The sequence below is a fragment of the Lolium rigidum genome, chromosome 3, assembly GCF_022539505.1.
Source record: "Lolium rigidum isolate FL_2022 chromosome 3, APGP_CSIRO_Lrig_0.1, whole genome shotgun sequence".
Taxonomy (NCBI): Eukaryota; Viridiplantae; Streptophyta; class Magnoliopsida; order Poales; family Poaceae; genus Lolium; species Lolium rigidum.
The window spans coordinates 286,321,287-286,344,687 of record NC_061510.1 but is presented as its reverse complement, the minus strand read 5'-3'; positions in this window follow the sequence as shown (position 1 = coordinate 286,344,687).

Sequence of the window (23,401 nt, the reverse complement as noted above, 5' to 3'; positions counted from 1 at the left end):
GCCGATTCCGCGATCACCCGCCATGGCCCCCGCCATGGGGCGCATCCGCACCGCCACGAGACGGCGCACCAGATCCACGGCATAGATCTGGTTTTAAGCCGCCCCTACGCCGATCCCCTTCTCGTTTGACCGCACGGTGGTGCGGTGCTCACCGCACCTCGTGCGTGATGACGCCGCGGCCGGCCGCCGCCAAGATGCGGAGCGGCCGCGGCGCTCGCCGGCCTCGGCATGGCCCGGCCAGTGCCGCCGTGTCTTCGGCGCGCGCCGCCGTGGCCGCCACGGCTACGCCTCGCCGTCCGCTCGCTCCGGTAAATGTTCCGCCACCCTCTTTCTCATGTGCCTCTCTTCTTCCTCCTCTAGTACCCCCGGCCATGGCTTCCCTCCTTGTGGAGGTGCTGGCCTCGCCGTTGGTGATGCTCTGCCGTGCTTGGCTTATCGGCTGTCGCCATAGATCCTAGCTTGTTGTGCTGTACTCGTTCTTGCTCAATTGCTCACCGTGCTTCCTAGCTATTTCTGTTCATTGTAATCTCCGGCCGTGGTCCTCCCGTGATTGCTCATGAGCATCCAAGTGATGCTCATGGCCTACCGGCATGCTCCTATTCTTTTTATCGTCACTTGGGCATACCGTGTGTGCTTAATCTTGTCCCTCGGCTTGATTGTGGTGGTTAATCCTTGCATACTTGCAAGTGCCGTGCCTCCGGGCTAGTTCATTTAGTTCGGATTCATGATTATGCTCAATTGAGCATTACCGTTGGCTTAGCAAGGTGATTCAGTTGATGAATTGATATGTGCTTTTCTTGTGTATTATGATCCTTTGGTTCATCAAGCCTTTGATGTGCTTCCGGATACAATTATATTGCCCGATGCCCTATCCGTGATGCGGTTGTTCAGCTTATTAATTATCCGTTCATGTGTTAACTGCTTAGACTGAGTTCTAGCATGCAGTAGCATGCTCTAACAAGCTTCTGGTGTCCTTATGATCACCAGTTGCTTGTAACAGCTGCTCTTTGGTGTCTGTGCCTTACTGTTGCTCACATGTGTATCACACATGCCTGGGCCTCGATGTGTGTTGTTGCTTGCTTAAGCATCAATTGATGCCCGTAATGATCCATTTGATCATTTGCAAGACCCCGGTGCATCAATTGCTTGTCTCGTTTTATTTATCCGTTTATCCTTGCTTGATTAAATGGATAAATAATGTGAACTGAGATTCAAGTGATGATCATTTCAATGAATTCGTTAGGGCTAGCAGGATGCCAACCACCGGTTGGGTACCCTAGCCCTCCTTTGAACCCTACTCGGGTGATGATATCTCGTGCATGGTTTCTTTGTTGGAATTGGTTAAGTGGTTGAGGTGATCCCGGCGTATTTATGTGCTGCCCCGGGATGGCTCCCTCGTTTGGTGGCTTTCTCGTGATGGATAGATGCTCACCGGCTTGATCCAATACTGGACTTCCAGTGGCTTTTGATGTTGAGAAATTCTATAGACAAGATTTTGTCTATAGTCTGATGGCCTAGCTAGCTGTAGGTGTTTAGTGAGTGGGTTAGGCTAGCTATGGTTGCATTCTTGGCTGGATTCCTCTAGTTATGCATGGATTTGCATAACTCGTTGTTCCCATAGGATGTTTACCTAGTGGTCTTACCCATCTATGCTTGCACCAAATGGCCTCGGTAGCCAAATGATGACACACACGGGTATTCTACCCTTCCGTGCTCCAGTTGATGCAAGCATGCTTAATTATGAGCAAGATATAATCTTGCTCGAGCTCTTGTGTGGTATACCTCACTCCAGCTCCTAGGATTGAGTGTTGTTGTAGAGGATTGCTTCGTGATGCTTGGTTTGCTTGTCCTTCTCCTCCTTACAAGCTTGTGGTGCTTTACTCCATCTCGGTACTTGTCTCACACTGACGCTTCTTGGTGAAACTGTCCCTGGATGGTTTCGATGGCTTGTGATTTTTCCTGTTCTAAGTGTTCTTGGTGTTCTTGATGAACTTACCACTGCTGCCGTCGATGGATGAACAAATGACTAGGGTTTGGCTCTGAAAAGGTTATATATGGTGCTCTCTTGCATCCCTGGTCGACAGCTCCTGCTTGTCACCTTAGTGACTCACTGTGTGTGTGTGTGCAGCATGCACACAGCCCTGTGAGCAGGCTGTGTGTGTGTGTCGTCAAGTGCTCGTGCACTCGAACCCGGAACTTGGCTTTGGCCTGGATCAGCTCGGCCACATTGAGCTTATCTCGCTCATTTCACCTTTCCATTTGATTTTCGACTGGCCAAGTGGCTTTGCCACTTGGCATAACTTCTCTTTGTTGTGTTTTTGTGCAGGGATCAACCATGGCTCAAAATGGACTTGGAATTCATCAAGTTCAAGATCAAATGAAGATGATCTTGTAGAATTTAGTCTAGGATCATTAAATTGTAATTTTTCTTTATTTTTCTTTCTTATATTCTGCCCATTTATGTAATGTGTTGTAATTCATTTATTTCCATTATGAATAATGTAAAGACAATGTATCTTGTGTGTTATTCAATAAAGCTCAAGGTTTTCCCTAATGAGCTCCACTTTATTATAATTGTTCATCTTGTTTATTATTGATTATTTACTTAATGAATTTCCTCAATTGAATTATTTAAGGTAATTATTTAATGTTTGAATTTGAAATTCAAATTCAACCTTGGTTTGAATTCAACCATGTCATATCATTTAGAATTCAATCATGTAAACTCTCCCCTCTCTTCTCAAAACCCTAAACTAGTGAAGTGAGATGCAAGTTTATCGCACTCTCAAAACCCTAACCCTGTAAGGTGTCGAGAGAGAAACTTGTCCCCCTTCGATGCAGTTTTTGTTTAAAAGCGCGAAATTTCCCCAGAATTTACTATGCAATGCACATCCCTTTCTAAAATCTACCCCTCGATCGTCTCTAAACCTGGGACATTACACCACCGCCATCTTCATCGCCGTTGCTGTCTCCCATGATGAGGAGGGAGTAGTTCTCCCCCGAGGCTGAGGGCTCTACCGGTAGCTATGTGGTTCATCTCTCTCTCCCATGGTGTGATCTTTATGTGATCATGAGCTTTGTATCACAATTAATCTATGTGCTACTCTAGTGATGTTATTAAAGTAGTCTATTCCTCCTTCATGATGTAAAGTTGACGAGCGTGTGCATCATGTAGTACTTGGCGTAGGTTATGATTGTAATCTCTTGTGGATTATGAAGTTAACTATTATTATGATAGTATTGAAGTGATCTATTCCCCTTTCATAGCTATTGTTGACGGTGTGTATGCTATGTTAGTACTCGGTCTAAATTGCAACGGTATTGTCTTGGATTATGATTTGATGAGGATATCCCTATGAGTGGTGTTTGTCAAGTACTTGATGAACTTTGAGCGGAGCTTTTGTAGCCACTACATGATTAGTGATTCCAATAGGAGAGTAATTCAGAGTAGCACAAGTGAAGAGAAGTTATTTATTTATGTGATCATCGTTGAGAGTGTCCACTAGTGAAAGTATGATCCCTAGGCCTTGTTTCTAAGCATTGAAACACCGTTTCCAACAAGTTTTGTTACATGTTCGCTTGCTGCCATCTTTATTTCAGATTGCAATTACAACTTACAATCATCCATATTACTTGTATTTCACTATCTCTTCGCCGAACTAGTGCACCTATACATCTGACAAGTGTATTAGGTGTGTTGGGGACACAAGAGACTTCTTGTATCGTAATTGCGGTGGTTGCTTGAGAGGGATATCTTTGACCTCTACCTCCCTGAGTTCGATAAATCTTGGGTGATTCACTTAAGGGAAACTTGCTGCTGTTCTACAAACTTCTGCTCTTGGAGGCCCAACACTGTCTACAGGAATAGAAGCGTGCGTAGACATCAATCTTCTACGCGCTTTTGAAAGCGGCAAGTGATCGACTTCGGCAACAACGAGATCTAATCTCGTAGGCTTTGGAAATCTTCAAGGGTTAGTCTCATGATCTTCTCGTTGCTACCATCTTATAGATTCGATCTTGGCTTGTTATTCGTTCTTGCGGTAGGAAATTTTCTAGCGCCGTTGTCGGGGAGGTAAGGTAAAAGGTATTCACATCCTCCGACTACTAAGCTATTTCCTAGCACTGTTGCCGGTGTGTGAGTGCTCGAAGCTATTTCCTTTAGATCCTGCAATTGCATCTTTTTGTTTTTTTGTTTTTATTTTTCATTAGTTAGGCACAATGGAAAACAACACAAAATTTAGTGAGCTTTTTAATCTTTTTCCTGAGCTAAGACATGAATGGTTTGATGCGAAAATTAAAAAACCTATGGAACCTTATCTGCATGATAGTAGCAATGTTATTAGTATGAATGCAATTACTACTAATGCTATGGAAAAGTCTAAGCTTGGGGAAGCTAGTTCTTATGATCTTTTTAGCTTCCCATCTTTAGGGGAGAAAATTTGCTCTGATAATACTTTATCTCCCATATGCGATAACTCTAATGATGCTTGTGATATTTTAAATCCACCTGCTGAAAGTATTCCTTTCAAGATACCTATGAAAATTGTTGAACTTGCTACGAACAATTGCTATTTTGGAGTTGGGACTGTCCATCCTAGTGATCATTTACTCTTTATACATGAATTATGCGAGTTGTTCGAGAATGCAGGTATTTCAAAGGACCAAGTTAAGAGGAAGCTATTCTCTATATCTCCGAAGGGCAGTAGCTGCAGAATGGTATAAGATGCTCGAAGAATGGTCGATCTATTGGTTGGGAGGAAATTGTACCTCTCTTTTATTCTAAATTTTATCCTCCTCATGAAGTGCATGTTGATAGGAATTACATTTATAACTTTTATCCTCGTGATGGAGAGAGTATTTCCCAAGCATGGGGGAGATTGAAGTCACTAATGCTCAAATATCCCATTCATGAGCTCCCCCGTAATGTTATTATTAATAATTTTTATGCAAGGCTTTTAGGACATCACAAGGACTATCTAGATGCCTGTTTGGAGGGATCTTTCACAAGCAAGGAGGTTGAAGCTAGATGGGATCTTCTTGAAAGAATTCAAAACAATACTGAAGATTGGGAGAATGACAAAGGTAAAGAATTAGGTATAAACTACGAGTATGATTGCATTAAGTCTTTCGCTCAAACTGCTGATTTTCAAGAGCTTAGTGCTAAATATGGTTTTGATCCTCAAATTATGGTCGATTGCTATAGAGCCTTTGCTTCTCATATTAGTGTTCCTAAAGAAAATGTGTACATGTATCATGAACCTTTTAAAGACACTTGCATGGAAAATGAAATTGTTGTTAATGATTGCAATGAACATGCTCAAACTTCTGAGAATGCTATTTCCTATAAGCATGTTAATTTTTGTGGAGTTCATAGACCTTGTGAAAAGAATAAAATTGAAGAAGAATATTGTATCCATCACAGGAATGAAAAAACTAGAAAGTGGTCTAGGGCTCTAGATGATCTTGGTGAAAAAGTTTGTGCCCTCTATCCTTTTATGTGTGAACTTTGCCATAGAGTGGGTCATTTTAATTTTCAATGCTCCTTCAATGTTAATTCGAACCTTATGAGTGCTGCAAATTTGTATTGTGATGATGAAATCACTCCTAATCAGCATGATGAACTTACTTTATTTTTGGGGTGTGAAGAGTTATTGAGAAAAACTTCTTTGGTGGATATGAGTGCTCTTGATATTAATAGTGTCTTGCATGGGTGTCTTTCTTATTGCATTGATAATTGCCACACAAATACTTACATACAAAATATTTTAGAAGATGACACTCTGCCAAAATATGATAGGACCGCTGTGTGTTTTGAACTTATTAATGAAAAGGAGGAATCCTCCCAAGTTTCTTCTATTGTTTCTGGAAATAAATCAGGTTATGTGGAAAAGCCTCCCTTCAAGCCTCTTCCTCCTAAAGAAGGGAACAAGGAGAAGGAAAAGAAGAAGAAGAAGAAGAAGAAGAAGAAGAAGAAGAAGAAGAAGAAGAAGGAAACGAAGAAGAAGAAGAAGAAGAAGAAGAAGAAGAGGGGGAATAAAAAGAAAGAGGTAACAACATATCCCCGTGTGTACGAGATAACGATAGGTAACCGTAAGTATGTTGCTCCTAATGATTATTATGATAATGAATCTGAATACAATGATCTTCCTATGCCCTTTACTTATATTAGTGATTATGATTTGGAAGAGGACACTACTTTTGATACTAAAAATCTCTTTGGTACCGATTATGAAAGTAATGATGTTAGCACTATCCATGTTTCCTTAAATGATGATATTATATCTTCGGGCTTAGATAATCGTTATAGAGATGGCTATGACACAGTGTTATAATTATCCTTATGAAACTTGTCATAGTTATGATGGGATTGCCAAAAACCATTCCCTTAGTATGCAACTTGTTTACCATGTTCAAATTCTTGATAATGATCCTGCTCCAATTACTATTAATGAGAAGAGTTTTTCTTATGCCAAAAATAATGATACTTTCATGCATATGAACCATGATAAGAATGTTTAAAGTGATGGTTATATTGTGGATTTCATCAATAATGCTACTGAAAGTTATTATGAGAGAGAGAAACATGGTTATACGCATCTTAATAATATTAAGTTTCCCCTCTTTATGTTGAGAATCTTGAAGTTGCGCTTGTGTTGCCTTTCTATGCTTGTTGCGTTATGCTTACATAACTTGTTTATTTACAAGATTCCTTTTCATAGGAAGTGGGTTAGACTTAAAAGTGTTTCTTATTTGCTTTTGATGCTCTCTTTTGCTTCAACTCTTATTTCTTGCGAGAGCATCATTAAAATTACTGAGCCCATCTTAATGGCTATAAAGAAAGCACTTCTTGGGAGATAACCCATGTTTTTATTTTTGCTACTGTTTTGTTGTGTCTTGGAAGTTGTTCCTACTGTAGCAACCTCTCCTTATATTTACTTTATTGCATTGTTGTGCCAAGTAAAGTCTTTGATAGTAAAGTTGATACTAGATTTGGATTTACGCGTAGAAACGTATTTCTAGCTGTCACGAATTTGAGTAGATCTCTCTGTAGGAAACTCAGAAAAATCAGCGAAAATTCATGAGTAATCCACAGATATGTACGCAACTTTCATTCAATTTGAGCTTCTTCATCTGAGCATGCTAAGTGCCTCTAAAAAAATCGTCTGTACGGACTGTTCTGTTTTGACAGATTCTGCCTTTTATTTCGCATTGCCTCTTTTACTGTGTTTGAGTGGATTTCTTTGCTCCATTAAATTTCAGTAACCTTGGGTAATGTCCAGAAGTGTTGGGAATGATTGTGTCCTTGCTGAACATGTGAATTTTTGATTATGCACTAACCCTCTAATGAGATTGTTTTGAGTTTGGTGTGGAGGAAGTTTTCAAAGATCAAGAGAGGAGGATGATATAATGTGATCAAGAAGAGTGAAAAGTCTAAGCTTGGGGATGCCCCGTGGTTCATCCCTGCATATTTCAAGAAGACTCAAGCATCTAAGCTTGGGGATGCCCAAGGCATCCCCTTCTTCATCAACAACTTATCAGGTCACCTCTAGTGAAACAATATTTTTATTCCGTCACATCTTATGTGCTTTACTTGGAGCGTCTGTGTGCTTTTATTTTTGTTTGTATTTGAATAAATTCGGATCCTAGCAATCCATGTGTGGGAGAGAGACACGCTCCGCTTTTTCATATGAACACTTGTGTTCTTCGTTTTACTTTTAATGTTCTTGGCGAAGGTTTAAAGCCGCTTCATTCATTGCTATTTGGTTGGAAACAGAAAATGCTTCATGTGGTAATTGGTATATGGTCTTGAATAATTTGATACTTGGCAATTGTTTTGAGCTCTCAAATAGATCATGTTTAAGCTCTTGCATCATGTAGTTTAAACCTATTAGTGGAGAATTACTGTAGAGCTTGTTGAAATTTGGTTTGCATGATTGGTCTCTCTAAAGTCTAGATATTTTCTGGTAAAAGTGTTTGAACAACAAGGAGATAGTGTAGAGTTGCAATATGTTCTTATGTAAGTTTTGTTGTACCGGTTCATACTTGTGTTTTCTTCAAACAACCTTGCTAGCCAAAGCCTTGTACGAAGAGGGAATGCTTCTCGTGCATCCAAATCCTTGAGCCAAAACTTATGCCATTTGTGTCCACCATAACTACCTATCATGTGGTATTTCTCTGCCATTCCAAGTAAATTGCTTGCGTGCTACCTTTAAAATTTCATTCCTTGTCTTTGCAATATATAGCTCATGGGAAAATAGCTTAAAAACTATTGTGGTAAAGAATATGTCGCTTATGTATCTTATTTCTTATAAGTTGCTTGTTTAACCATGTTTCTGGGGACGCCATCAACTGTTACACTTTTGTTGAATATCATGTGAGTTGCTATGCATGTTCGTCTTGTCTGAAGTAAGGGTGATTTGTCATGATTAAATGGTTTGAGTATGCATATTGTTAGAGAAGAACATTGGGCCGGCAACCAAAGCCATGTATCATGGTGGAAGTTTCAGCTTGGACATTAATCCTCAATATCCTATGAGAATATTATCTGTTGTTGAATGCTTAAGCATTAAAGAGGAGTCCATTATCTGTTATCTATGTTGTCCCGGTATGGATGTCCTTAAGTTGAGATCTATCAAAATTGAGAAATCGAATGCGATCTATCTCCTTGGACCTTTGTACAGGTGACATAGAGGTACCCCTTTGTGACACTTGGTTGAAACATATGTAATGCAATGATAATCCATGGAAATCCGAGCTAACTAGGACAAGGTGCGAGCACTATTGGTATTCGATGCATGAGGCTTGCAACTTATAGGAGGTTTTATGCATAACACATATGAATTATTACTACCGTTGACAAAATTGTTTCCATGTTTTCAAAATAAAAAGCTCTAGCACATGAGTAATCCCTGCTTCCCTCTGCGAAGGGCCTTTCTTTTACCTTATGTTGAGTCAGTTTACCTACTTCTTTCCATCTTAGAAGCAAACACTTGTGTCAACTGTGTGCATTGATTCTTACATACTTGCTTATTTGCATTCATCATATTACTTTGTGTTGACAATTATCCATGAGATAGACATGTTGAAGTTGAAAGCAACTGCTGAAACTTATATCTTCCTCTGTGTTGCTTCAAAACCTTCTATTAAGAATCTATTGCTTTATGAGTTAACTCTTATGCAAGACTTATTGATGCTTGTCTTGAAAGTACTATTCATGAAAAGTCTTTGCTATATGATTCAGTTGTTTAGTCATTATCTTTACCATTGCTTAGAATCACTTCATTCATCTCATATGTTTTACATTAGTATTGATCAAGATTATGATAGTAGCATGTCACTTCAGAAATTATCCTTGTAGGCCCAACACTGTCTACATGAATAGAAGCGTGCGTAGACATCAATCTTCTACGCGCTTTTGAAAGCGGCAAGTGATCGACTACAGCAACAACGAGATCTAATCTCGTAGGCTTTGGAAATCTTCGAGGGTTAGTCTCATGATCTTCTCGTTGCTACCATCTTATAGATTGGATCTTGGCTTGTTATTCGTTCTTGCGGTAGGAATTTTTTTGTTTTCTATGCTACGAATCCCATCAGTATATGCACATGGCGTCCATCTGTCTCCTCCTCGCAGCTTGCAAGCGAATAGTAATTAGCTAATCAACAGAGCACAAAAGGACAAAGCTAGATAAAGTACTAATTAAGGAAAGAAAGGGAATTGTATTCGTGCGAGCGCAAGCGCTCCGAGCCAGACGAACCGAACGCTCGAGCGGTCGAACACCACGCAGGGAATCTGCTTCTCAAAGGGTAGTGTTGCACCGTCTCTTATAGTCGGGGCTTCTATAATATAGACATTAAAAGTATGTTGATATCATATCGTTGCGCCCTAATTAGATTACTATGATGATCTCTCACGACCAAACCCGTGCTTCCTGACATGGGGACTCCTACATGAAGCGCACATCGGTGTGGATCTTACTCGATCCTTTGCTCATGCGGTTTCCAACTACCCTTCCGTCTCACTAGTTTCGTCCACCCTTTCCTTTATCACTCAGCGAGATCTACCAATTCAAGCACTGACCGGCCTCATTCTCGATGTTTAAACTATTCCTCTCATTCTAGACCAGCCAACAACCACATAAAAGCATATATGCTTCTTCTTCCCTTATTAAGTTGTTGTCGATCATGTCCATAGCCCTTGAATTCAAGTAGAAGATTGGGATCTTGATCACGGATGCTCCCTTCATCTCCTCCCAAAATAAGTGTGCCTGAACAAGGCAAGCTTCACGATAGGAAATTTTGTCCATGCCTCTACTTGAAGGGTTTTCTAGTTGGAATAAACTTTTGAATTACTCTCTATTGCACCTTGGAGGACTCAGCAACCTCCGCAGTTTCTTCCAGCATGGTTTTTTGCTTCTTCTTCGGAACCTAACACATGGTTAACCAGTGGTGATGACGCCATTAGATAGTAGGATGAACAGATAGAGAACTCATTATTCGATTCTTGTGTGTTGTGTCCAACCGCAATCATTGTCCGTCGACCTACCTAGGGTATTTGGCGAATTTCTCTTCTATGTATCTCAATAAAATTCCACTCCAATTTATCTTCCCTCCAACACATGACCTATGTATCATTCAACTCGTCTAAGACTGTGATTTCAGCTCCAGGAGGCTTACATAATGATCGAGCGTCCATGTTGAAATCCAGGGTCTTCGAAGGCTCATATGGATGATCCATCTCCAACTCGTATGATTGGGGTCTTTAGAGCCTCGCGTCCATGTAATATAGCCCACCATATACGATGTGAGTTGTTCTTATCTCTTGTTGATAGGAAGTCAGGTTAAGAATTCGAATGGGTTAAGAACCTAGTGAAGTGCACTACAAGGGGAAGTGCCAAAGCGAATAAAAGCCCAATTTTGGAGAGGACTGCATAATTGGAGAGACTGGTAGAATTGGAGCAAAGCCTTGATCTGGTAGGTGAGTAGAAGAAGCTGAATTTGTGGCAACAGGAAGGGATTAGCAAAATATTGAAACAAGTATGATACTGATGCATGGAAAATTCATACATGAACTTTGTCTTTTATCATATTGAATTCCCACTTATTTGCAACATATATGATGATAATACCATGTTTTACATTGGGGATTACCAATTTGCGTGTATTTACCAACATATATTTGGTTTATTACTCTGCAGAACATGATTTTCTCAAATTGATCTGGGATTTTTGGAGCGTCATTTTTTTCATCGGGAGAAGCACCCTGGAACATGGAAACACACCTGGATGGGCCTGAGGCACAAAAGAGACCAGGTGGCGCGCCCAAACATGTAGGGCGCGCCACCCAACCTCTTTCGGCCGTCGATCCTTCAATTCACTTGATTCTTTCGCCCGCCGACGTATTTTGACCTAAAAATCATTATATATATGGCCCCGAAGAGTTCTCGGGAGGAGAGCGCCGCAGAAGACAGAAATACGAAAATAGAGGATGCAACAACGAAGATTGAAGGGGGAAACTCCGCCGGAATCACCGCCATAGGGATCTCCACCTTCTCCAACGTCTTCATCATCATCACCAGGATCAAGGGGGTAGTTCACCTCTAGACTACGGGTTTGTGGCAATAGTTTTATCTATTTCTCTCGTGTTTTTCGTAGTTCTTAGTGCCATATGAGCTGCCCCATGATTATGGTCATATTTATAATACCTATGTGGTGGTTCCTTATTCTATGATATTGTGCTATGAAATTTGATCATATTATGTGTAAGATGTATTGATAGATGCATATTATGTACCCCGTTCTTAAGTATTTGTTCTGATTCAACTTATACGCAAGAGCGTGTGTAGGGTGATGTGTGTATTAGATGGAGTAGCATGGTTTTAGTGATTGAATAGTGATAATAAATTCATGATCTATTATGGTTTTGCCTTTTCTTTTGCTACCTCACTAGAGATAAAGTGAATGCATGTGCTATGTTCGTCACGTGACAAAAGTGATGATCTTATTTGTTCAACGTAGCATTTTTTATATTCAAACATCATGTCAAAGTACCTATGCATATGCTCTGTTAATTCTTAATACAAGATTGCATGGAGTTTTCCCTTTCTTCTATAGTATAAGAGAGATGTGTTGCATCATCTCTATGTTAGTACGTGATGCCCATATGAATGTGTATCTTTCACATGTTATTATTTTGCATCTTCACTTCTCATTGATGAATTGTTATTAACAACATCCAATGTTCATGAACACAAGGCTTTATTTTATTTTGCAGGATTGCTAGAAGAAGAGAGGGAGAGACAACTCTTTGCTCAGTGCCCCGAGAGTTCAATATTAAACCTCGAGTCACCCTTGTGAGGAAATTTGCTTGCTAAACTACACACTCTGCACTTGGAGTCCCAATATTTCAAGAGTTTTTGTTGGTGTTGTTTAGCTCCATCAGATACCCACACATATCAACCAGATGTCTTCTAAATCATTGTAATCCTCTTGCTCTTCAATACCCATGCACATAAGTCAATAGCATCCAACCATGTATAGCAAGGATAGCTTAGTTGAAGATATAGAAATTTTGAAAACCCATGCCACTAATGGATTTAGGAATATCCATATCACACCATTTTCTCGAAGGAATCTTCTGTTTCAATTGGCGCCCTCACCACCAAAACCTTGCAACAATATTTGTGATTTTCTTGCACATCTTCTTTGAGAGGCAGAACCAGCTCATAGAGTATGTTAGTATGGCTTGACACACAACTTTCACTGATACTTCCCGAGCTGCACCACTCATTTTCGTTGTTGTATACCCATTAACAATCTTCTTTAACCTTGCAACAATATACTCAAACTGATGGGTTCGTTGCATGGAAAACAAAAAATTTCTATCGTGAACATGAAAAAAAATCAAGATCCAATCTAGGAAGAAGCAAGATCTAATCTACAAGATTGAAGCAACGAGATGTATGTGAGACTAACCCTTGAAGATTCCAAAGCCTACGAGATTAGATATCGTTGTTGATGTAGTCGATCATCCGGTGCTGCAATCCGGCAGTACTTCCGTACTCGGTCGTGCGTACAGTGTCGATGAAGTCGTCCTCTCCCTGTTCCAGCGGGCAGCGGAGGTGTGGTAGATCTCCTCGGAATCCTAGCAGCACGACGGCGTGGTGGTGGTGGTGGAGGAGAAAAGCTGCAGGGCTTCGCCTAAGCCGGAGCAGCACTATGGAGGAGAGAGGGGGCGGCCAGAGCTTGGTATGAAGGGGTGGCTGCGCCCCTGCCCCCTCCCCTTTTATATAGGGGGGAGGTCGGTTGGGGTTCCCCCCCCCAAGCCCATCTAGGGCTAGGGCCGGCGGCCAAGTAAGTGGGGGAAGGGGATTTCTTCCCCCCCCCCCCCCCCCCCCAAGTTGATTCCCCCTAGGGTTTGGGGAAACCCTAAAGGGGTTGGCCGGCTGGGCCTTGAGGGGCATGTGCCCCTGGACCATTAGGCTAGGGTGCATCCCCTTGGCCCATGCTAGCCCTCCTAGCGTCGTGGGCCCACAGGTAGGACCCCCGGAACCTTCCAGAGCCTTCCCGGTCTTTCACCGGAAAAATTCCGAACTTTTCCGAAACCTAGAAATCAACTTCCCTTATATGAATATTATTCTCCGGACCATTCTGGACCTCCTCGTGATGTCATGGATCCCATCCGAGACTCCGAACAAACTTCGGGCTCCATCTCATATTCCGAATCTACTTATGCGACATCGAACCTTAAGCGCGTCACCCTACGGTTCGTGAACTATGCGGACATGATCGAGAATCCTCTCCGATCAATAACCAATAACGGGACCTAGAGATCCATAATGGCTCCCACACATTCAGCGATAACTTAGTGATCGATTGAACCATTTACATACGATACCGATTCCCTTTGTCACGCGATACTTTACTTGTTCGAGGTTCGTTCATCGGTATCTCCATACCTAGTTCATCCTCGTTTCCGATAAGTACTCTTACTCGTACCGTGGTATGTCATATCTTGTGACCTAGTCACATGCTTGCAAACTAATTATACGACACTACATCGAGAGGGCCCGGAGTATATCTATCCGTCATCGGGATGGACAAATCCCACTCTTGATCCATATGCCTCAACTCACACTTTCTGAATACTCAATCCCATCTTTATAACCACCCATTTACGCAATGGTGTTTGATGTAACCAAAGCATCCTTCCGGTGTAAGTGATTTAGATGATCTCATGGTCGAAGGACTAGGTAACTATGTATCGAAAGCTTCTAGCAAGATGAACTTAATGACTTGATCTCATGCTACGCTTATATGGGTGTATGTCCATTATATCACTCACCCAATGACATAACCTTGTTATTAACAACATCCAATGTTCATGATCATGAAACCATGATCATCTATTAATCAACAAGCTAGCTAGTTATACAAGAGGCTTACTAGGGACTCCTTGTTGTTTACATAACACACATGTATCAATGTTTCGGTTAATACAATTATAGCATGGGATGCAAACATTTATCATGAACACTAAGATATAACAATAAATAATTTATTATTGCCTCTCGGGTATATCTCCAACAGTCTCCCACTTGCACTATAGTCAATAATCTATTTTACATTTGTAAAGATATAACACCTTGGCCTTCTGGTGCTTATCATGTTTTGCTCACGGGAGAGGTTTCAGTCAACGAATCTGACACGCTCAGAAACGTATATATTTTGCAATTCATTTGCATCTGCACGCATCACTCATTTTCCAAATGAGTCGGCATTAATCGTATATGCTTAGTCCTCTGGTGGAACCTTAATTTCACGGTCTGAAATAAGTCACTAATATTGTCACACACAATATAGCTTCAAAGTTCTGACACTATCGGAACTACACCAAGTTCTCAAAGAACTCATCGACTTAAACATCCTCAGTCATTGTCAAAAAAATGACATACTCTGCCTTTGTTTGTAGAATCCGTCACAATATTTAGAACTCATCTAAATCTAGCATAGACTTCTTATGGCTCATTGTGCTACCTTTTAATCAACACTTAGCCTAATTGAGATTGAAATTTATTTTTATATGTGACCAAACTAATATCGGTGCAACAACTTACATCGTTTGTTTGTCATTACCCCATATAAAACTATATATATCCTTGGCTCTTCTAAAGTACTCAAGGATATTCTTACTGTCGTCCAATAATCATCACATGAATCATTCTGGTATATGCTCATAACACTTTAAAGCACATGACATCTGATTTTGTACATATTATTCGTGATCTAAAATCACTCATGTGTTTTTACTCATTGAGTGCCAAATACACTCAAGTCTTGTTAAACCTTCGCATGGAAAAGAACACCTTCTTAACTTTGACTTAAACTTACTATGCGATTCAATCTATCTTCATAGATTTTTACGCTAAATATGTTTTAGTCCATATCCTTTTATTGAAATTAATTCTCAATGAAACCTTTTATTCACATCAAGTGCATAATTACATGTCGATGATATGTCATCCACACATGATATTATAACTATGTCTCAACGCTCCCACTTAATTTCTTGCAAATGCAAGCATCTTCATTGTTTCTGATGAAATAAAAAATTCTTTGACTATTTCATCCGGTGAAGATTCCAACTTCGCGATACTCATCCAATTGAAGTTTGTATACCTATCTAGTATTCCACGGACCAGCAAAACTCTTGGTTGTATCTAGTATACAAATACACACTTCTGGTAAGGAATGTATTTTTGCCATCCTATTAACATATATCGTAAAAGAAATATGTAGTGATTACTAGAATAATCCACATAGACTATAAACATCGCTACAGAAGATCTAATCTTATCGTAGTCAACTCTTTGAACTTTGTCGTAAACAACTTTTCGGCAAGTCGAGCTTTTTCAAGGATATTGCATCCAAGTCCATCAATTTTATAGGTATTTTCACTTTCAAAAAAGTATTCATGACACTCAGCCATTTTAATGGAGTCAGGGCCCATCATAACTTCTTTGTATGTAGTTGGTTCATTATTGTTTAAAATCAATCCTTTGTCCATAAATCATTTATTTGATCACAAAGTAAACCATACCTACAAGGTTCAATGGGTACTTTGATCTCCATGACTATAACTCTTTGTAGACATGGGAGCTATGATCGTCGTGGCCTCTTCCGGAACCATTTCCGATGTTGCGCTACTCTGATCATCATGTTCAGGTTCATAAACCTTATCAAGTTCCATTGTCCTCCCACTCAAATACTTCACTAGAAACAATTTATTGGAAATAAGTAAGAAACATCGACAAACACTTTTGTCTTTGACTCCATAGTGGAAAGAATTCCTAATCAATTCTCTGGGATAACCAACAAAGATATTCATCCGATTTTGGTTTGGATACGTCTCTCGGATACTCCATCATCACTATGATACTCCAAGAGACGTGAGTTGTAGAACAATTTCTTCACTCTCTTAGATGTTCACTAAAACTCGTAAAAATATTTCCAAAATCATCCAATCGTAGATATTTGACTTTTCTATTATGATGATTTCCACTTCATGCTGAAATTTATTTGAAGCTATTCAAATGTTTCAAAATTATTCCTCATCGAATAAATATATCCTTATATATACACTCAATTTATTATTGGAAGTTTTCATGAAGTAGAAGAATCTCCCGCACACAACTATGCCCAATGAATCACATACATCATCATGTATGTTTCCACTAAGTTAGTTGCCCGTTCAACTCTTGGCCTATGAATGATATTTCAGTCATTCTCTTTAGAAGAGATTTGCAAGCGCCAAACGATTCAAAAATCGAATGAATCCAAAAATCCATTTGCATGGAGTTCCTTCATGCGTTTCTTTCTAACATGGCCTAAATGGCGGTTCCACTAATAAGTGGAATTCACAACATCTGCCTTATGTCATTTTAGCGTCAGTGTTATGCATGTGTGTTTCACCATAAAGACTTATAATAACTTATCCATCGTACATGGAATACTGTCATAATTTGAACAACTCATTGTTTTCATTTGACCAGAACAAAATAACAATTATAAAGTTCTTTATTATAAATCTGAAGGGCTAGGTATAATGCCAACGACGAACATAATAACTCTTTATTTTTGTTCCAGACGTGCATTATCACCACATTCCTTGTCAGTCACTTAGGCCATAATATTCTTTTATTGCGTTGTGTTGTATGACATCTCATACCAACCAGTATGGTACAAATACCTAAGAACTTCATTATGTGACCAAACAAGGAATACATTCATAACATGTATATCACTATATACATCTGAGCTAGACTTTATAGTCTTTCCTTTCTTTCTGCCAAAAACTTTTGTAGTTTCTCTTTTGGCTTTCCTTATTATTCAGAAAACACTTCAACATCAACAACTTCTAGGTTTGTTGGTCAAATACCAATAACTTTGAGATTCTTACTTTGAAGTTGATCATCACATGACAAGTGTTCCAGATTTCACTATTAGTAACTTTTTAATGTGATGAACAATTTCACTCATAATATTATCCATCAAATCATGACGACTTTCTGAGACCATGTCTGTACATGCTAGGCTCGTAAAGTTTAACCTCAGTATTCGCATGTGCAAACCTGGCTTGCACCCGTTGTATGCATACGTAGAATCTAGAACACTCGATCATCACGTGATGCTTCGAAATGACGAGTCTTAGCAACGGTGCATACTAAGGACGACCACTTCATGGATATGCGAATATCGTTAATGTCCAACTAGTTGGAGGATCGGGACGCCTAGCGTCTCCAACCTTCGTACATTCCCATAAAACTTATGAGTTTATGTAGTCTCACTAGATTATATTCTATCATCTTGCAATAAGGTCATAGATATCACATATATCTCATACTTCGCTTATTTCTGAAAACAAAATTTCCAGCTCCTTACTTTTCAAACGGATTTGAACTTCAAGTTTCACGGAGACAAGATGTTTTTAGGTACTAATTGAAACCATTGCTCTTTGAATCAGCAATGTGAGGTTTACCAAAAGTTTGCAATATGACTTAATTATTTCTTGATTCTTTAACAATACGGTACCAGTCTGTAAAGTTACTTATCAGACTTAACAGTGTTTCTATCTCAATTACAAGACTAGCGCATGGTAGATAACGGATGCCAATTCTACAATTTAATTCAAAATATTATTCAGACTATGTTCATGTTAATTAGTTCAAGTTTTAATCTAATTACTTATGAACTCTCACTTAACACAACATCCCTCATAGTTGTTTAGTGGCACACGATCCATCGTCACTACAAACTTTTCCGAAACCTAGAAATCAACTTCCCTTATATGAACTTTATTCTCCGGACAATTCCGGACCTCCTCGTGATGTCCTGGATCTCATCCGAGACTCCGAACAAACTTCGGTCTCCATCTCATATTCCGAATCTACTTATGCAACATCGAACCTTAAGCGCGTCACCCTACGGTTCGTGAACTATGCGGACATGATCGAGACTCCTCTCCGATCAATAACCAATAGCGGGACATGGAGATCCACAATGGCTCCCACACATTCAGCGATAACTTAGTGGTCGATTGAACCATTTGCATACGATACCGGTTCCCTTTGTCATGCGATACTTTACATGTCCGAGGTTCGATCATCGGTAACTCCATACCTAGTTCAACCTTGTTTTTCCGACAAGTAATCTTTACTCGTACCATGGTATGTCATCTCTTGTGACCTAGTCACATGCTTGCAAGCTAATTAGACGACACTCCACCGAGAGGGCCCAGAGTATATCTATCCGTCGTTGGGATGGACAAATCCCACTCTTGATACATATGCCTCAACTCACACTTTCTGAATACTCAATCCCATTTTTATAACCACCCATTTACGCAATGGCGTTTGATGTAATCAAAGCATCCTTCCGGTGTAAGTGATTTACATGATCTCATGATCGAAGGACTAGGTAACTATGTATCGAAAGCTTATAGCAAGATGAACTTAATGACTTGATCTCATGCTACGCTTATATGGGTGTATGTCCATTATATCATTCACCCAATGACATAACCTTGTTATTAACAACATCCAATGTTCATGATCACGAAACCATGAACATCTATTAATCAACAAGCTAGTTATACAAGAGACTTTCTAGGGACTCCTTGTTGTTTACATAACACACATATATCAATGTTTCGGTTAATACAATTATAGCATGGGATGCAAACATTTATCATGAACACTAAGATATAACAATAATTAATTTATTATTGCCTCTCGGGCATATCTCCAACACAAACTGATTGATTCTAGACCGGCCTAGAGTTGTTGGAAATCCCAAGTATTTTTTAGCCAGAGCCTCGACCTCAATACTAGATAGAGTATGCACCTCCTACTCCATCACTTTTGTATAGTTGTCACTGAAAAAAATACCCAAATTAGCTCTGTTTTTGGGCCGGCACAAGCCAACTCGATATTGCTCAAGAATAATAATTTCCAACTAATACAAAAGATTCTTTCTTCTTCCTAGTATATATACACATAGTTCTCATGCATGGTTCGAAAAAAAATTCAACTAAGGCATCTTTGGATTGAGTATAAACTCTGCGTGCTCCCGATATTTTTTAGTTCATGTCTGAGCTAAATACCGGTTGGCAAACAACATCCATGCAAGTAGGCACTAAGAAAGCCAGCGTATAATATTGATGGACTAGCCATGCTTTCCAAAAGTTCGAACCGATAAAAAGAGGATATGGACTATATTTACATTCAACATAACGAAGGGGCGGATCGGTTAGGTTCTGCAGTCCTGGAGCATTTGCTGATGGTGCAAGATAATACTATCCAAGGTTTGGAAAATGTGGGGCTTAAAGAACTTGTTTGTGTTACAAGTTGGTATCTATGGTGGATTCGAAGAAGAAGAACCCGAGAAGAACATGTCCCTACACCATATCGATGCATGATATCCATCCTCTCCATAGTTGCTAATGCGGCAAAGATATCCGCCCGAGGCCAAAATTTGATAACTGATAAGAAGTGGACTAAGCCAGGACCTCGAGAGGTGAAGCTGAACGTTGACGCATCATTTCATGTTGATTCTTATGCAGGTTCGACTGGGGCTATAATTCGTGATCATCAAGGTGGATTTGTGGCGGCATCAAGCTCCTTTCTGCAATATGTAACCTCACCACTGATGGCGGAAGCAATTGCTATGAGAGAGGGTCTATCACTAGCGATCAAGATGGGCTGCAACAATGTCGTGGCGGAGTCGAACTCTATGGAGGTGATCCAAGCATGCATGGGAGAAGAAACATGGTGGAATGAAGCAACAGTATTTGCGGATTGCACTGACATGCGATCACAATTAGGATCCGTATCTTTCGAGTACTGTCCGATAGATGCTAATCAAGTGGCTCATGAGATATCTAGGGATAGTTTCATCAGTAATAGTTCTAGTAGTTGGGAGGCTGAGGCACCTAGGTTTATTGTTAGCAATTTGATAAACGATGTAACTGAATTCTCATGTGGTGGCAACAACTTTCAGACATACTCTTTTCCTTACCAAGGTGCTTAAGGGGACTGGAAGGTTTTTAATGAGGCGGCTTGCTAGTTTAATATATTATATATTTAAAAAAAAATGACTATCCTAGGACCAGCCGGATAGGCGTGTTGTCCATCGAGTGAGCACAGCCACCGGAGCTCTACACAGACAGTTTCAGTCCAGACGTGTGAAGCTCGTAGACTGGTCATCCAAGACCAAGGAAAATACAAGCCGGCTGACGTGTAATGAAAGTTGCTTCGCGGTCTCACTGGGACTGGGACTTGACGCCAAATTCGAGAGCTCCAGAGCAACCGTTTGGATAGAGACCCTTCATGCTGCTTGCTGTACTACTGGAGTATGGGTTCCATCCAGGCGATTAAGCTTTGCCTGGCAAGAGCTGGCTTGCCGTCCCAAGCGTTCGATGTATCCAATCATCGGGAGCCGGTCGACTTAGCCGTTACTCGATAGCACGATGAGCTTTCTACCCTCGTGTGGGCTGCTGTTCTGTTCCTCGACACCATCGAAATCTTGTGCAGTTCTTCAGGAAATTACAGTATGCGCCAATTCTGAAAATTCAGGCGATGGGTTAAGTCTAATTTAGCAGCCGATGGGTCAGGTAGCAGAGCTATGAACAATCACATAGACTAATGAAAAGCGTTGTCAAGTAGCAGCATCGAAGCAACCATGATTTGCTTGGACGGCTGGTTCACTTGCCCACAGATAGGGTCACCCAAAAAAGCAGGGAAGTACTGGGGCCACGAACAGTTGCTAATGTTTCTGAAATATTTTCCTCACAACGTCAATCTCACGGTTTAGTAAGTAATTTTGTAGGATAGGGCGATTACGTCCAGGCACACAGAGACACTATGGTTGAACTAACATCCTAGACAGCACCAATTGCAGTAGCATCTCTGGCTTGATGAAGTCATTTCCAACTGTTGGCATCCACCAGTTTTGGAAAGATTGTCATCTAGCTGCGTGATGGTCTGACATTAAATTGACGAAGTACTATCAGTCTAATGCAGTATACTACCTCATTTGCTTTTTATGCTACTCTTAGTATTTTGATGATGGCCTGAGTACTACATGCTTGTGCATTTTATTTTTGCCTGATATTTTATTCAGTTCTCAACACTGTTTTCCGCTCCTATACTTTGTGATTCAGACTCAAAATTCCTTGATTGTACAAAAGAGTATAAACAATTTCAAGTCGACACGGCTCCGAGCCGGGAATGGTTTAGTTTCCACACGGGCTGCTTGAGTGGAAGCCTCGAGCGGCGCAGGGGGTATCTTTTCAAAATGGAATGTCTACTAATCGATGTATCTTCTTATCTTCGTGATTCTTCCTACCGGTGCATGAACATCTTGATGTTGGAGTGTTGCTTTTATGCATATGCTGCCGAGTTAAATATTTTTATGGAATTTTATTTGAAGCAAAGTAAATCTTATTGCTCTTGGAATATAATGCAACTATCCTTTTCTATACATGTGAATTTCTTTATGTATTATGTTTACATGTGCATCAAGGAAAAAAGAATCTGCGGAGGCCGTGGCAAAACAGTGGCATCGATCTAACTAGTGTTTCTAATTTATAGTGTCATCATATCAATTGCTTCTTCCTTCGTCTACTGCGCCCGCTTTCATCGTCCATGTCTTCTCTCGACATGTTCTACAACATCGATGTACCATTTTGACACACAATACTCATAACCTGTCTGTCATCTCCTGAGGGCATTCACTAGCTTGCCTCTATGATAGCTGGCCCAACCTTGAACCTTAATTCAGCGGTTGCGGTTAACCGCAACCAGGAAGCGAGAGGTGATGATGCTGCCGAACACAAAATTAGATTGGGGATTGGTGAACAAAATTAGAGGAGAGGGAAATCAGACTAGTTTAGAAATAAATATTGATTTCTGAATAGGCAAACATTTTTCTAGTCTAGCAAGAGAGCTTTTCTTTTTTTATTCACTGTCCAAATAGGCCAACGGGCTGATCATAAAAGAAAAAAAAGCATAGACAAGCAGGCCACGAGGGCAAGAATAGAGAGGAGGACATAGGTAGGGGCATAAAGACAGCAGGACACCACCAGATCGTGGCGTGGTCGCAGCTGGAACCTGAGCTGTCCTGTTGGTGGCATGAGTTGTTTTCTGTTTTCCGTTTGCCCCCACTACCCAATATGGGCTGCACTTAAACAACGCCATCCAAGCTGTTTTTGCCACATGCACCAACAGACCAGCTCCATTGCTAGCTCATGGATATTATTTATTTCATTTCTCTCCTTTATTTTGCCAAAGATTATTTCTTCTTTGCAACGGAAGAGAATCTAAATATCTCTTGAGAATTTAAGAATTTAAATTACTCACAACCGTATGTGTTCAACTTTAACCATAGCAATAATTTAGAAGTCGCCGATAGTCTCTAACTCTATATAGCAAATCATCCACATTTGCAGGTACATGTCTTGAAACCATAGTACCTATAATAATATAAAAAATCGAACTGAACTACACTGGCAATAACCTCATCTTTTGTGTGCTTTAGGATATGCCTATACGACACTATAACGCGAATCCATTAATACTATTCCTAATTATGTATAACCATCAATATACGGAAAAGTTTGGTATTTATATTCAAAATCACCAGTTTAAGTTTTTTAAAAAATCTGAAAATAAATCTTGATATAGACAATGTTGTGATCCACATACATGCAAAATTTCAACTCGAAATACCTTATATTGTGGGATGTGCAAAAATGACAAAATCTGACATCTATAGTAGTGAACAGTCCAAGATTTTAAAACATGAAAATCTGTCAGATTTTGTTATTTTTGTGCAGCCCACAATATAG